This window comes from Lepidochelys olivacea (genome assembly GCF_965140295.1).
Source record: "Lepidochelys olivacea isolate rLepOli2 genome assembly, chromosome: 11".
Taxonomy (NCBI): domain Eukaryota; kingdom Metazoa; phylum Chordata; order Testudines; family Cheloniidae; genus Lepidochelys; species Lepidochelys olivacea.
Window position 1 is genome coordinate 69,867,357 of NC_140421.1, and position 16,819 is coordinate 69,884,175.

The following is a 16,819-nucleotide window of genomic DNA, read 5'->3' on the forward strand; positions in this document are numbered from 1 at the left end:
TGACATCACCCTTGTTTTCCTCCCCTTTTATCCTTACCCAGGGATTTTCAACAAGTCTGTCTCCTATTTCCATCTCAACCTGAGTCCAAGTGTATACATTTTTAATATATAAGGCAACACCTCCCTGTTTTCCCTGCCTGTCCTTCCTGAGCAAGCTGTACCCTTCTAGACCAATATTCCAGTCATGTGGATGGGGAATTGAGACATTAAGGTGAAAAATTACTGAAATGCTTACTAATTTGGGGTGCTTCAGTTGATGGGTGCCCAACCTGAGACACCTAGGGTTGGTTTTCAGAGGTGCTGAATAGACACAACTCTCATTGACTTCAGTTGCACTGGTGAGTGCTCAGCACTCCTGAAGACCAGGCCCTAACACATCTCAAATTGGGCAGAAAATGAGGAACACAGCATAGCGGCCATCTGTGAACATTTTAAGTGACTTGCTCTGCACCTCACAGGAAACCTGTGAAAGATTCAGAGGTAGAACTTCCTTATCCACAAGCCCGTCCTTTCTCTTCATGCAGTTCTGTGTCTCACTCACGACAAACCTCAGTGTTGTGAGGAAGCTTTTCCTGGGGGCAGCTTAACCCCCCGCTGCTTACAGCAGGGTTTCTTGAACCTTTCCCTAAAGAAGCAGGTGGTACTGGCTACTGCTGGCTACAGGATTTTGACGGGGCAGAGTGGCCCTGCACTGATATCACAGGGATTAACCCTTCCTTCCTGGCAGAGGAAGTCCCGCCCCGGAAGCCCTGCTGGGCATGCTCCAACTGGAGACTATGTATAAAAGCCTGCAAAGGGGCTCAGTCCGGGCTGACCACAGAGGAGGAGGCACACCGCCAGCTCCTGAAGAGGGACAGCCAATGATCCAGGGGCCAGCCAAGCCGGGATGCACCAGGCCTCCCAGACGGAGGTCTCGACAGAAGGGGACGGACTGGAGAACTCCCCCAGAGTGGAGAACATGACGTTGAAGGTAGGAAGTGATCCAGGGGAACCAGCAGCGATAATGCTGCACTTACACTCGGCATGTTGCAGGAGGATCCCTGCCGAGTTAAGTGCAGCAGGGAAACTCTGCCAATAGGCGAGCCCTGAGTCGGGACCCCGTGGAGAGGGTGGGTCCGAGACCCCCTACCACTCCGACCAATGGGATACACTTCCCCACTTGAGAGGGGGAAGGCTATGGACTCTGGCCGTTGGGCCACGCTGCCCTGATACGCGGGGCGAGCTGTATGGACTCTGGCCGTTGGGCCACGCTGCCCTGATACGCGGGGCGAGCTGTATGGACTCTGGCCGTTGGGCCACGCTGCCCCGACCAAGGGGTGAGCACGGGGAGACCGGTCATTGGGCCACACTGGAACACCCTTAAAGGGATGGAAGTGGGAACTTAACAGTGGCGAGGCCCCGACACCCCATCTATCCCTGCCACAAAGGGGTGCTGCGGTGCTGGACCCGTCACAAGGAAGCTGGACTAGGTGGATCATTGATCTGTTACAGACTAGCGGTTGCTTTGTTCCCTTCAGCAAATGCAGCGAGAATCCTACAGCCATCAGCCCATTCGCTGCACAGCCCCGATTCATTGCTATGGCAGCTTTTATATAGAACAGGAATGGTGGCAGTGAATAAGGACAATTGGAGGGGACAGAAGGACAGCTTTATCCATGATGGCCTCTTTTTGTGCAGCCTCTAGCTCCAATGCTGAATCACCCCAAAGGATGAGACACATTAATGACTAATTGAAACTAATTAAAAACTCCCCAAAATAATTAATATTTTTTTTCAATTATAAAGTTGCTGTAGGTAATAGAGCAGTTGATGGTTTCTCCCTATGGTATCTTCATTCCTACCTACTTTACTGGCACTGGATGACTCATTCCACCTTCTGTGTTATAAAACGACTAGGTTAGCACTCCAATAGCCTTGGGTTGGATTGAACAAGATTACCCCAACTCCTGCAGCTAACGAGACTGCTTCTATGCCTATGGTCTCTTACAGAGCGCCTCTCATACCTTCTGTCTGAAGGGATGAAGCGAAGTGACTCAAACAACAGAGCCTGGCTTCCAGTGTACCCCTGGAAGAAGCATGCGAGTAAAGGAGGCTGTTCGCCCAGTGAAAAGCATGACAGAGAGATACAGAGCCCATCACAAAATGTTCTCACTGTTAGCCCCTGCAAAGTAGCTTTAGGACAGGACTTTTGAAAACTTGCTTTAGCACATGGGATAGCTTTCCAAATCCAAGTCAGACGCTGCTTGGCTGTCATTTCAGACTCTCTTGCTATCATTAAAAAAAAAAATGCAAATCTGTTTGCACACTATGTTGTTTTGCACATTTTGATGGTAATTGACAACACATCTGGAGACTATTGCTTCCAAATCCTTGACAATTTCAGCTGGAAACAGAGCTTGGATACACCTGATCCACACCAGAGAAGGCAATTTATTACTTTGTTTCCAAGTTCTGCCATGGAGCCAATTCTCTCCCTGTGATGTAGTCAGATATAGACCACAAGGCTCTACGACAAAGCCCCACCTCCCCTAATTCCTCAGAAAAGGAAGGGGTGGTTCATGAAGATCTCTACAGGTAAAGTTGCATCTCATTCCAAGCAAAAGACTGGAGAGGATGGAGCAGTGCATGCTGGGATATGTAGCTAGCATCATAAAGATGGGAGCGGCTACAGCCTGGGGCATTTTATGGAAACTAGATGCAGTCTCTGAGCTCCTGGCAAGCTGCCAACATAGCCCTCTTAGCAGTGTGAAACCAGGGCACCTTGGCTGTAAAGGGAACCAGCCATTAGCATGGTGGTGACATGCTCACTAGATTAGATTATGATGATGACATGTTGTGATACAGGTTCTATGCATCTGTTTTAGTAGGGAAACCAAAAACCGCACAGTTCCTGTCTCTCTCTTCATTAGCCTGGTAAGAAGAGACAACCCAAGCTTTATTTCTTTTTTTAAATTTTGTGGGGTTTTTTTAAAGCCGCTCTCACAATTTGGGGGCAGGGAGGGCCTGAATCGTGATTTATTTTTTGAAGCCTGAGGTTTGATGGTACTGCACCTGGGAACATAAGAATTGCCATATCTGAGCTGAGCAGTGATCTGCTTACTCTGCTATACTATGCTGGATAGCAGCCAGTACCAGATACTTTAGAGCACTGGTTTTCAGACTGTGGGATGCGTCCCCCTGGGGTGGTGTGATAAGGTTATCAGGGGGCATGAGGTAGGGCGCTAGGCTGCAGCTAGCTGGATTTCCAGGCCAGCAGGGGTAGAGCAGGCAGGGATTTAGCATTGAATAGGGGAATCACAGCCCTGCTCAGTCCCACCTTGGCATCAGCCTACTGCTCTCCTGGCCCCTGATCATTGGGGACTGATTCTCTATGTGCTCTCCCTGATGCTGGCTCGGCCTGACCACTTAGTTGGTCGCAATCCCATGAATTTTGAACCCTCCAGAGGGGAAGCAGAGCAAGGATTCCTGGCTCGCTTGGTGAGCCTGAGGGATCTGGCCCCTGCTTCTGAAACTCCTACCTTCTTGGTGGCAGGGGTTACAGCAACCACATGCAAAGACTCTGGAAAGCTGGCTCAGTCCACCTCTACCTCACCTGTGCCACCATGCCAGCAGCATGACCAACGAAGCTCCTGGATGGCCTTTGGGGTGTCTGAGGAAAGCACTCTTCCTCTTCAGCCCATGGAAACTTCCAACATTAGATGCAATAGGGTGAAAGTGATCCACTGTGAATCTGGGCAGCTAAGATGCGGCTAGTACATTCGGGTATTGTTCTGAGTTGGGAGAGTCCAAACCCAGCAGTGCGGTCAACATAACCTGTTCCTGTTTGAACTAGTACACTGAGTTTGTGCCTCAATACAGAAGCTCGTACTTGGCCAAGTAAGTAGCATAAACAGTGCTCAGCCGGGTGTGGTTATTGAAGCTAAAATCTATATCGTAAACAAAAAGCTAGTTAAGAGAGGCTACGGCTGACAGTGTGTTTCCATGGAATCCAGCTAACACTCCAAAAACAATGTCATGCTCTCAGCTTTTAAAAGCCTAAATGTTAGAAAGTCTGGCTACAAACAGACCATTCTCATTACTATGTATTACAGTAACAGTAAATACTGCGCCGGGCACCATACATACACATAGGAAGGGGCAGTCCCTGCTCCAAAGAGCTTACTAAGTAGATAGACAAAGGGAGGGAGGGGAAATAGAGGTGCAAACAGGTGAAGTGACTCTCCCAAAGTGACACAGACCTGAAAGCCAAATTGGGGAGGAACCCAGAATGAAAGCCGGGTCTCCCAAGTCCCAGTCCAGTGTCCTATTGCCAAACAGACTGAACACCAGAGTAATAAATATCTAACACTTTTTTTCACTGATAGATTTCAAAGCACTTAACAACAGAAGGTCAATATCATTAGAACCATTTTACAGATGGGGAAACTGAGGCACGGGACAGCAAAGTGACTTGCCCAATGTCACCCAGCAAACCAGCAGAAGTACCAGGGATACTAGGAGATTATTGGGAATAGGTTTCTACAGTAGAAGAAAGGCTTCTATAATCTAGTCATTTATTTTGGCCTTTCAGTAGGTTTTCAGATGCCCATATACATTAGAAATAAACATTTTTTTTCCATCCAATTGCCATCCTATGATGGGGGAAGAATTTTTAAAAAGGTGAAGGTAAACAAAAAACACAGGGAAGAACTACAGATGGACTCTAAGCACTCGGTTCAGACCTCTGCACCAGAAAGTCTCACCTCTAAGGATATGTCTACACTATGAAATTAGGTTGAATTTATAGAAGTCGAAGTTTTAGAAAGCGATTTTATACAGTTGATTGTGTGTGTCCCCGCTTAAAACCATTAAGTCAGCGGAGTGCGTCCACAGTACCGAGGCTAGCGTCGACTTCCGGAGCGTTGCACTGTGGGTAGCTATCCCACAGTTCCTGCAGTCTCCACCGCCCATTGGAATTCTGGGTTGAGATCCCAGTGCCTGATGGGGCAAAAAACATTGTCATGGGTGGTTCTGGGTATATGTTGTCAGGCCCCCCCCTTCCCTCCCTCCCTCCGTGAAAGCAACGGCAGACCATCGTTTCGTGCCTTTTTCCATGGGTTACCCGTGCAGACGCCATACCACAGCAAGCATGGAGCCCGCTCAGCTCAGCGTCACTGTATGTCTCCTGGGTGCTGGCAGACGTGGGACTGCATTGCTACACAGCAGCAGCTCATTGCCTTGTGGCAGCAGATAGTGCAGTATGACTAGTAGCTGTCCTCGTTGTTTCCTGGGTGCTCCTGGCAGATCTCAGTGAGGTCTGTTGGGCTCGCCTGGTCGGACATGGGTGGTCCTGGCAGACCTTGGTAAAGTCTGTCGGGGCACCTGCACATAAATGGGAGTGACTCAGGTCATGCTCTTCTTACATTTTGTCTAATGGAGATTCAGTCCTGCCTGGAATATTGGCACAGGGATAGCTCAGTGGTTTGAGCATTGGCCTGCTAAACCCAGAGTTGTGAGTTCAATCCTTGAGGGGGGCCATTCGGCCTCAGGCTGCTCTTCCAGCCAGTAGCACCATCTGCTCCCAGCCTACCCTTCCCTCCGTGAAAGCAATGGCCAACAATTGTTTTGCGCCTTTTTCTGTGCAGGCGCCATATTGCTGTCAGCATCGTCATCCATCTGCTGCTTCCACTGCCACTCTGCTCTCCTGCTCACGCCATACCACGGCAAGCATGGAGCCCACTCAGATCACCGTGGCAGTTGTGGCTGCTCTAAACACCACATGCATTATCATGCAGTATATGCGGAACGAGAACCTGCAAAAGCAGGTGAGTAGGCGATGGCAGCGTGGTGAGGAGAGTGATGAGGACCTGGACACAGACTTCTCTCAAAGCCCAGGCCCCGGCAATTTGGCCATCCTGGTGGCAATGGGGCACGCTCATGCCATGGAATGCCGATTCTGGGCCCGGGAAACAAGCACAGACTGGTGGGACCGTGTAGTGTTGCAGGTCTGGGACGATTCCCAATGGCTGCGAAACTTTCGTATGCGTAGGGGCACTTTCTTGGAACTTTTTACTTGTTTCCCCTGCCCTGAAGCACAAGAATACCAAGATGAGAGCAGCCCTCACAGTTCACAAGTGAGTGGCGATAGCCCTCTGGAACCTTGCAACACCAGACAACTACTGATCAATCGGGAATCAATTTGGAGTGGGCAAATCTACTGTGGCCGCTGCTGTGATGCAAGTAGCCAATGTGATCACTGAGCCGCTGCTATCAAGGGTAGTGACCCTGGGAGATGTGTAGGTCATAGTGGATGGCTTTGCTGCAATGGGATTCCCTAACTGTGGTGGGGTGATAGACGGAACACATATCCCTATCTTGGGACCGGACCAGCAAGGCAGCCAGTACATGAATCATAGAATATCAGGGTTGGAAGAGACCTCAGGAGGTCATCTAGTCCAACCCCCTGCTCAAAGCAGGACCGATCCCCAATTAAATCATCCCAGCTAGGTCTTTGTCAAGCCTGACCTTAAAAACTTCTAAGGAAGGAGATTCCACCACCTCCCTAAGTAACGCATTCCAGTGTTTCACCACTCTCCTAGTGAAAAAGTTTTTCCTAATATCCAACCTAAACCTCCCCCACTGCAACTTGAGACCATTACTCCTTGTTCTGTCATCTGCTACCACTGAGAACAGTCTAGATCCATCCTATTTGGAACCCCCTTTCAGCTAGTTGAAAGCAGCTATTACATGCCCCCTCATTCTTCTCTTCCGTAGACTAAACATCCCCAGTTCCCTCAGCCTCTCCTCATAAGTCATGTGTTCCAGTCCCCTAATCATTTTTGTTGCCCTCCGCTGGACTCTTTCCAATTTTTCCACATCCTTCTTGTAGTGTGGGGCCCAAAACTGGACACAGTACTCCAGATGAGGCCTCACCAATGTCGAATAGAGGGGAACGATCACATCCCTCGATCTGTTGGCAATGCCCCTACTTATACATCCCAAAATGCCATTGTCCTTCTTGGCAACAAGGGCACACTGTTGACTCATATCCAGCTTCTCATGCACTGTAACCCCTAGGTCCTTTTCTGCAGCACTGCTGCCAAGCCATTCGGTCCCTAGTCTGTAGCAGTGCATGGGATTCTTCTGTCCTAAGTGCAGGACTCTCCACTTGTCCTGGTTGAACCTCATCAGAGTTCTTTTGGCTCAATCCTCCAATTTGTGTAGGTCCCTCTGTATCCTATCCCTACCCTCCAGCATATCTACCTCTCCTCCCAGTTTAGTGTCATCTGCAAACTTGCTGAGGATGCAATCCACACCATCCTCCAGATCATTTATGAAGATATTGAACAAAACCGGCCCCAAGACCGACCCTTGGGGCAGTCCACTTGATACCGGCTGCCAACTAGACATGGAGCCATTGATCACTACCCATTGAGCCCGACAATCTAGCCAGCTTTCTATCCACCTTATAGTCCATTCATCCAGCCCATACTTCTTTAACTTGCTGGCAAGAATACTGTGGGAGACAGTGTCAAAAGCTTTGCTAAAGTCAAGGAACAACACGTCCACTGCTTTCCCTTCATCCACAGAGCCAGTTATCTCATCATAGAAGGCAATTAGATTAGTCAGGCATGATTTGCCCTTGGTGAATCCATGTTGACTGTTCCTGATCACCTTCTTTTCCTCCAAGTGCTTCAAAATGGATTCCTTGAGGACGTGCTCCATGATTTTTTCCAGGGACTGAGGTGAGGTTGACCAGTCTGTAGTTCCCAGGATACTCCTTCTTCCCTTTTTTAAAGATGGGCACTACATTAGCCTTTTTGCAGTCGTCCGGGACTTCCCCTGATCGCCATGAGTTTTCAAAGATAATGGCCAACGGCTCTGCAATCACATCCACCAGCTCCTTTAGCACTCTCGGATGCAACGCATCCGGCCCCATGGACTTGTGCACGTCCAGCTTTTGTAAATAGTCCCGAACCACTTCTTTCTCCACAGAGGGCTGGTCACCTCCTCCCCATGCTCTGCTGCCCAGTGCAGCAGTCTGGGAGCTGACCTTGTTCGTGAAGACAGAGGCAAAAAAAGCATTGAGTACATTAGCTTTTTCCACATCCTCTGTCACTAGGTTGCCTCCCTCATTCAATAAGGGGCCCATACTTTCCTAGACTTTCTTCTTGTTGCTAACATACCTGAAGAAACCCTTCTTGTTACTCTTAACATCTCTTGCTAGCTGCAACTCCAGGTGTGATTTGGCCTTCCTGATTTCACTCCTGCATGCCCGAGCAATATTTTTATACTCTTCCCTGGTCATTTGTCCAATCTTCCACTTCTTGTAAGCTTCTTTTTTGTATTTGAGATCAGCAAGGATTTCACTGTTAAGCCAAGCTGGTCACCTGCCATATTTACTATTCTTTCTACACCTCGGGATGGTTTGTCCCTGTGACCTCAATAAGGATTCTTTAAAATACAGCCAGCTCTCCTGGACTCCTTTCCCTCCATGTTATTCTCCCAGGGGATCTTGCCCATCAGTTCCCAGAGGGAGTCAAAGTCTGCTTTTCTGAAGTCCAGGGTCCATATTCTGCTGCTTTCCCTTCCCTGTGTCAGGATCCTGAATTCAACCATCTCATGGTCACTGCCTCCCAGGTTCCCATCCACTTTAGCTTCCCCTACTAATTCTTCCCGGTTTGTGAGCAGCAGGTCAAGAAGAGCTCTGCCCCTAGTTGGTTCATCCAGCACTTGCACCAGGATTTGTCCCCTACATTTTCCAAAAACTTCCTGGATTGTCTGTGCACCACTGTATTGCTCTCCCAGCAGATATCAGGGTGATTGAAGTCTCCCATGAGAACCAGGGCCTGTGATCTAGTAACTTCTGCAAGTTGCCGGAAGAAAGCCTCGTCCACCTCATCCCCTTGGTCCGGTGGTCTATAGTAGACTCCCATCATGACATCACCCTTGTTGCTCACACTTCTAAACTTAATCCATAGACTCTCAGGATTAAGATAAACCGTAAGGGGTACTTTTCAATGGTGCTGCAAGCACTAGTGGATCACAAGGGACGTTTCACCAACATCAACGTGGGGTGGCCGGGAAAGGTGCATGACGCTCACATCTTTAGGAACTCTGGTCTGTGGGAGTGGCTGCAGCAAGGTACGTACTTTCCAGGCCAGAAAATAACTGTTGGGGATGTTGAAATGCCTACAGTTATCCTTGGGAACCCAGCCTACCCCTTAATGCCATGGCTCATGAAGCCATACACAGGCACCCTGGATAATAGTCAGGAGCTGTTCAACGATAGGCCGAGCAAGTGCAGAATGGTGGTAGAATGTGCATTTGGATGTTTAAAAGTGCGCTAGCGCAGTTTACTGACTTGGTTAGACCTCAGTGAAATCAATATTCCCATTGTTATTACTGCTTGCTGTGTGCTCCACAATATCTGTGAGAGTAAGGGGGAGACATTGAGGCAAATCGCCTGGCCGCGGATTACGTGCAGCCAGACACCAGGATGGTTAGAAGAGCACAGCAGGGTGCGCCGAGCATCAGAGAAGCTTTGAAAACAAGTTTCATGACTGGCCAGGCTACGGTGTGACAGTTCTGTTTGTTTCTTGATGAAAACCCACCCCCTTGGTTCACTCTACTTCCCTGTAAGCCAACCGCCCTCCCCTCCCACCTTTGATCACCTCTTGCAGAGGTAATAAAGTCATTGTTTCAAATTCATGCATTCTTTATTTATTTGTCACACTAAATGGGGGGATAACTGCCAAGGTAGCCCGGGAGGGGTGGGGAAGGAGGGAAGCACCAGGTGGGGTGGTGGAGCAGGGAAGGACAAGGCCACATAGCACTTCAAAAACTTATTGAATGCCAGCTTTCTGTTGCTTGGGCAGTCCTCTGGGGTAGAGTGGTTGGGTGCCCTGAGGCTCCCCTCCCGCTGTGTTCTTGGGCGTCTGGGTGAGAAGGCTATGGAACTTGGGGAGGAGGGCTGGTTACACAGGGGCTGCAGTGGCGGTCTGTGCTCCTGCTGCCTTTCCTGCAGCTCAACCATACTCCGGAGCATATCTGTTTGCTCCTCCAGTAACCTCAGCATTGCATCCTGCCTCCTCATCATGCTGCCGCCACCGCTCCTCTTGCTTGTCCCTCCTGTCCTTGCTTTCATTTTGTGCTTTCCTGGACTCTGACATTGTCTCCCTCAACGCACTGTGCTGGGCTCTTTCAGCTTTAGAGGCCTGCATGAGCTCAGAGAACCTTTCATCGCGAATGCATTTTTTTCGGCTTCTAATCTTTGATAACCTCTGGGATGGAGATGATAGGGGGAGTGTTGAAACATTTGCAGCTGAGGGAGGGAGAAAAGGAAGATTAGTCTTTAAAAAGAGACATTTTCGAGAACAATGGGTAGACTCTTTCACGGTGAACCAAGCTGTTAACATTACATAACACGTGTGGTTGGTTTACAAGGTGGCATTTTGCCTCTTATATCAAGGACCTGCCAATTTGGTGTGAGAGATCACACATGCAGGGCCGGTGGGCAACAGAATTCGGCTTGCAGGCAGACATGGTAAGCCACAGTCTCTTGGCTTCTTTAACCTTCCTAACATGTGAGAATGGTTTTAAACAGCAGTGCCCTCATTTCACATACCAAGCGCCCATTGGGTTGGACATTTAAAAGGAGGGGCTGTGGTTTTCAGGTGAACGTGCAGCACAAACCCAACTAACCCCACCCCCACATACCCCCAATTCTCTGGGATGATCGCTTCACCCCTCCTCCCACCGCGTGGGTTACAGCAGGGATGATTTCTGTTCAGCCACAGGCAAACAGCTCAGCAGGAATGGCCGCCTCTGCACGTCCCCTTAATAAAATTCCCCTATTTCAACCAGGTGACCATGAATGATATCACTCTCCTGAGGATAACACAGAGAGATAAAGAACGGATGTTGTTTGAACGCCAGCAAACATACACTGCAATGCTTTGTTCTGCAATGATTCCAGACTACATGCTGTTGGCCTGCCGTGGTAAAGTATCCTACCATGGAGGATGGAATAAGGCTGCTCTCCCCAGAAACCTTTTGCAAAGGCTCTGAGAGTACCTCCAGGAGAGCTTAACTGAGATGTCCCTGGAGGATTTCCGCTCCATCCCCATACATGTTAACAGACTTTTCCAGTAGCTGTACCGGCCACGAATGCATCCCAAGTCTTAAGGGCAAATTAATCATTAAACACGCTTGCTTTTAAACCATGTACTATATTTACAAAGGCACACCCATCAGAGGTGCCTTCTCCGCCTTCAAGGTCCGGCAGCCCAGGTTGGGAGGGTATTGGCTCCAAGGTGATAAACAGTTCCTGGCTGTCGGGGAGAACGGTTTCTCAGCTTACCTGGTGTGCGCTATTTTCCTCGTCCCCAAAATCCTGATCCCTGTTGCGTGAGACTCCCCCCTTGCAGGAGTCCACGTGCAGGGTGGGGCAGTGGTAGGGACACCCCCTAGAATTGCTTGCAGCTCATCATAGAAGCCGCATGTCTGGGGCTCTGACCCCGAGCAGGCATTTGCCTCTTGAGTTTTTTGGTAGGCTTGCCTGAGCTCCTTAGCTGCTATATTTGTCCGGCTGTCTGTTGTGGAGACACAAAATTCAATGTAAGACTTTCTGTGGTCTGATATACTTGTTAAATAGTGCCCTCTAGTGGCACGTGGATGACTGTGACCTCTAAAGCTCAGATCCTCAAAGATGCTTAGGCTCCTGACTTCACAGAATCATAGATTCCAAGGCCAGAAGGGACCACTGTGATGATCTAGTCCAGGGGTTCTCAAACTGGGGGTTGGGGCCCCTCAGGGGATCATGAGGTTATTACCTGGGGGGGTCACGAGCTGTTAACCTCCACCCCAAACCCTGCTTTGCCTCCAACATTTATAAGTGTTAAATATATCAAAAAGTGTTTTTAATTTATTAGGGGGATCGCACTGAGGGGCTTGCTGTGTGAAAGGGATCACCAGTACAAAAATTTGAGAACCACTGATCTAGTCTGACATCTTGTATTACACAGGCCAGAGAACTGCCCCAAAATAATTCCTAGAGCAGATCTTTTAGAAACACAATCCAATTTTGATTTAAAATTGGTCAGTGATGGAAAATCCACCCTAACTCCTGGTAAATTGTTCCAATGGTTAATTACTCTCATTTTTACACCTTATTTCCAGTCTGAATTTGTCTAACTTCAACTTCCAGCCCTTGGATCATGTTATACCATTCTGTTAGATTGAAGAGCCATGGATGGGTAGGGACGCCGTCTCTCGGAGCAGGGGCGGGCAAACATTTTGGCCCAAAGGCCACATCAGGGAATAGAAATTGTATGGCGGGCCATGAATACTCACAAAATTGGGGTTGGGGTGCAGGAGGAGTGCGGGCTTTGTGGTGGGGATGGGGAATTTGGGGTATAGGAGGGAGCTCTGGGCGGGGACTGAGGGGTTTGGAGGGCAGGAGGGGGATCAGGGCTGGGGTAGAGGTGCGGGAAGGGGTGCAGTTTCTGGCTGGGGGTGTAGGCTCTGGGGTGGGGCTGGGAATGAGAGGTTTGGGGTGCAGGAGGGTGCTCTGGGCTGGGATCAAGGGGTTTGGAGAGTGGGAGCGGGGTTGGGGCATGGGAAGAGGCTCAGGGGATGCAGGCTCCAAGCAGTGCTTACCTCAAGTGGTTCCCGGAAGCACCGGCATGTCCCTTCTCCTGCTCCTATGCAGCGGTGCGGCCAGGTGGCCCTGCACACTGCCCCATCCGCAGGCACCACCTCTGCAGCTCCACGTAGGAGCTGGAGCGAGGCCATGTCGCGGCTTCTGGGAGTCATGTGGTGCGGCCCCGACCCAGCACCCCAGCTGGAGCACTGGAGTGGGGCCAAGCTGCGTGGTGCGGCTCACGGGCTGGCTTAAAACGGCTCATGGGCCATAGTTTGCCCACCCCTGTCTTAGAGGTAGTGGATATATATGCTTTGCACCTGGTTCTAAAACAGCTGCCCCATCTTTTAAATTAAGGAGATATTTCCCTCCAGGCTTTCTTTCCAATTAACTATCCCACGTGCCTTTTAAGCAACCTGGATTGTGGAGATGCATTTCATATCTACTTCTGTAAAGTTTGGTAGCAGTCTACGCAGTGGTTTTTTTTTTTTTTTTAAACACAGGTGGAAATTCTTCTCAAAGGATGATTCTTATTATAACCTGAGACTTTCAAGCCCCTGCTCTGAAACATGTCAAATTGATGCACATAATGAAGACTCCATGTCTTGTTCAGCTTGGATTCCTATTTACACTGGGCTGATTTTTATTTTGTTTTTGGAGCCCTTTTTATGTTCGAAAGTCCTTCCCTCCCCCGCACTTTTTCAGTCCCCTCCTACTTTTGGGTTCCAGATAAGACTAGAAGAAAAATGTCAATAAACTAGCAAGAGAAGCTGTAGAATATCTGGCCCAATCTGTTCTAGGAACATAGGGATTGCCAGAATGGATCATTCAGTCCAATAACATGTCTCTGAGTGGCTAGCTCCAGACATCTCAGAGGAAGTGCAAGAACCCCAAAATAGGAAGCTGTGTTATAAACTGATCCCAGGAAGGTCTTATTCTATACCATAGGTTACAGAATGGTTTAAAATCTGAAGCATCTCATCCAAAGCTTTATTTGCATTAACTGTTATAACTCTGGAGATTCTTATTATATTCTATCCCTCTTTTAATCTTACTAAATTCTTGGCCACAGCAGCAGCATCATGGGGCAATGAGTTCCAGTGTCCAATGACACACTGAATAGAAAAAATGTTTCCTTTATTGGTTTTGAATTTGCTACCTTCGGTTTTCACTGAATATTCCCTTGTTATTGCATTATGGGAGAACAAGGCTCCCACTCGGTCTTCTCTCTCACATTCATTCTTGTACGATTTGGCAAAAGTCACAAAATATGGCTGGCATAAATGTTGGGCAAGCATCCATACTTTATGGTGCTAAATCAGCCTCCTCACAGTGATGAGTACAAGTTTCAGAAAGCAGTATGTTCCCACACCATCACTGCCAAAATTTGGTTTTGGATCCAAATCTGGATTTCAGGTCCTCCTGCCCCTGAAGTATGAGAGCTGTCAGATTTGGCTCAGCCCATAAAGGAAAAAAACACCAGCTGTGAAATTCAAATACGAAACTCCACTATAGTTTGGTTCAGGCCTATCACTAGACAATATTAACCTGGAAAGCAATAGGGGAGTTTGGGGGTTCCAGTTGCTTCTACCATATAACCCATAACTAGTGCCAGGGTTACAGGGCTCCTTCCTACCCCACACGATGGGTTATACAGGCTCTCCTCAGCCTACCCGCCAGAACTCAGCTCTCTCCATGTCCTAGCACCACCTCCCACCATGAGGGGGACAGAGGGTGCAGCTGGGTGGGGACCTTGGCTTGCAAGGGCTACAAAGGTCACAAGGTCTCACCCTAACACTTGAACTCAAGGCCTCCTCATGAAAATCCCAGGCCTTTTACCTCTGGGAACTGTTCATTGGTTTCTCCTAACCACACTGGAAATCAGCCACAAGTTGCAATGAAGAAACTCCTCCATCCCAGTACCTCAGTTAGATACTAGGCACATTCCTACTTACCTCACTGTGGCTTGAAGGGGCTGTGAGGAAGGGAAGAAACTCCCTAGTCCTTTGCCAGTGGGTCCATGGGAGAAAAAATTCCTTCCTGACCCCCTACAGAAGCAATCAGCTAGACCTGCAGCATCTGTCAGGCCAGGTTCCCAGTCCTCATTTGTGTGGGTAGGATGGCTGCTGGAACGGAGCTGAAAGAGGCTCCATATGGCCCCTGCTCAGAGTTAAATCCTGGGAGCTGGGGAATGCTGGCCAATCAGTACCCTGGCCGCAGCTGGCCAATGAATGCCAGAGACTCCCAGTGGGAGGTGCTACCTATTATGACTTGGCAAGTGTCTGCTTTCTTTTGCCACAGGGATTTCTAGAAGGGTGGAATAATGTTGCTGCTGCATGGTGTCAAGGCTGCTAAGCTGTTACAGCCCCTCAGCGCTCCTCTCCTGGGTGCTCAGTGTTATCAGCACGAGCAGAGAACACAGCCTGCTAATTCAGCAGACCTTGATGTTACTCTTAGAGAAAGACCACAGGCATGGTTCAGTGACAAAGGCACTCAACCAGGTTTATTGCCCTCAAGACACAATCCTAATGACTTGCACAAGTACATTAACACGAGTGTCTTGTGGCAAGGAGCAGCTCAGTTAGCAGCGGGAATCTCTGCTGTCCCTTCGGCCACACAAAGGATTAGAGTGGGGTACCCCAACATTTAGACTGAGAAACAACCAGGCTAAACAACTTTCATACCGTCTTGCGTGTTTCATGACATCTGTTTGTTACCTCTCCTTGTTCCTGATATTTCAGACAAAACATGCCCTTTCATTGTTCTCTCACACCCCAATCTAGCGCAAGATAAGATGATTTATCTGTACTAGCCTTCTGGAATGTATTTATGTAAATGTCTAGGGCCTCGTACTTCTTTGGACTGCCTGTGTTTTAGCAACACTGGCAGCAACTTTGCCAAGTTCATGTACAAAACATTGAACTTGTGAGTATCCACTTTAATACACGGCCTGACTTTGGTTCACAGCCTCTCGTTCAGGCCTCAGGTCCTGCACCAGGCCCAGTGCTCCAGGCTCTCTCTCTCTCCTAATGCACTTTCCTCCTTTCACTGCTGGCCCCATCAAATTCCCCCACCTGTTGATGCAGGGGGGTGGCATCTTTAAGTTCTGAAACTGATGGTCCGAACTGAAAGCCCAAGGGCTGTGAAAGTGCCACAGTGTGCCCACAATTTGGGCTCCCGTTTCCACTTGGAGGTGCAGCGCTTTCATTGCCTCAAGCCACCAGGCTGCAGTGGTGTCTCTTCTATGCAGAGGGGTCAGAGTCGGCTCTCAGGGCCCATCTACGCACAGACTCACATCAAAACAATATTAATTTGAGCCAGTTCAGTTATTTTTGGGACCAAACTGGGTGTAGACACACTTGTTGTTAGAAAAAAATAAAAAGAGCTAAATCACTTCAGCTAAGTTGGTAAAAATTTGACATTAGTCACTTTGCCTGGCCACTCTTATTTCTGAATCAATGATTTGTGTCAAAATAACCCACTCTGTTATGGGAAACACATTTAGTTATATTGGTGCAAGTTGGTATACAGACCATCTCTGAATTACATTGGTGTAATCCTTCCGCACCCACAATGGCATTTCTCTGCATTTCTTTCACTATATCAGAGATCCAACGAATCAGCCCCCCCCCCCCCCAAATCACGAGATTGGCTTTAAAATGTTGAGATTTTAATTTGTTTTTCCTCCAGGTCTTAGGGCTCATGTTTTCAAATTTTTATCCATAACCACAAGGGTGAGAAACTTCCTTAGAAACAAAATCAATCAGATGATCACATTATTACATGATTCTGAGAGGTGAGGGTTTAAGGCAAGACACCAAACGTCATCATGAGACTTGTGCTAAAATTGCAAGAGTTGTCCAAACTGGCAGATGCTTGTTTACACCCGCTGCAATCCTTGCTGTCTCTTCTCATTCTCGATGCAGGATGTACCATTACATTAATGGGCAGTGGTTTCCTCAATATTGCTATATTACGGTTCCTGAGAGAGACAAGAGCCTTCTTTCTCTATGAACAAGCAGGCTCCAGTTGCCTGGAGTAACTAGTTATTCCTTTAATTAAAAAGGAAGCAAGAAAGTCCAAGTTTTAGAGTCTGTCTCCACCTCCCTTCCACCCTCTCTGGTTCTTTGCAAGAGTGGATTTGCTATTCACAACTACGTAGCAAGCAGAAAATACATCCCTGCAAATTGGAAGTGC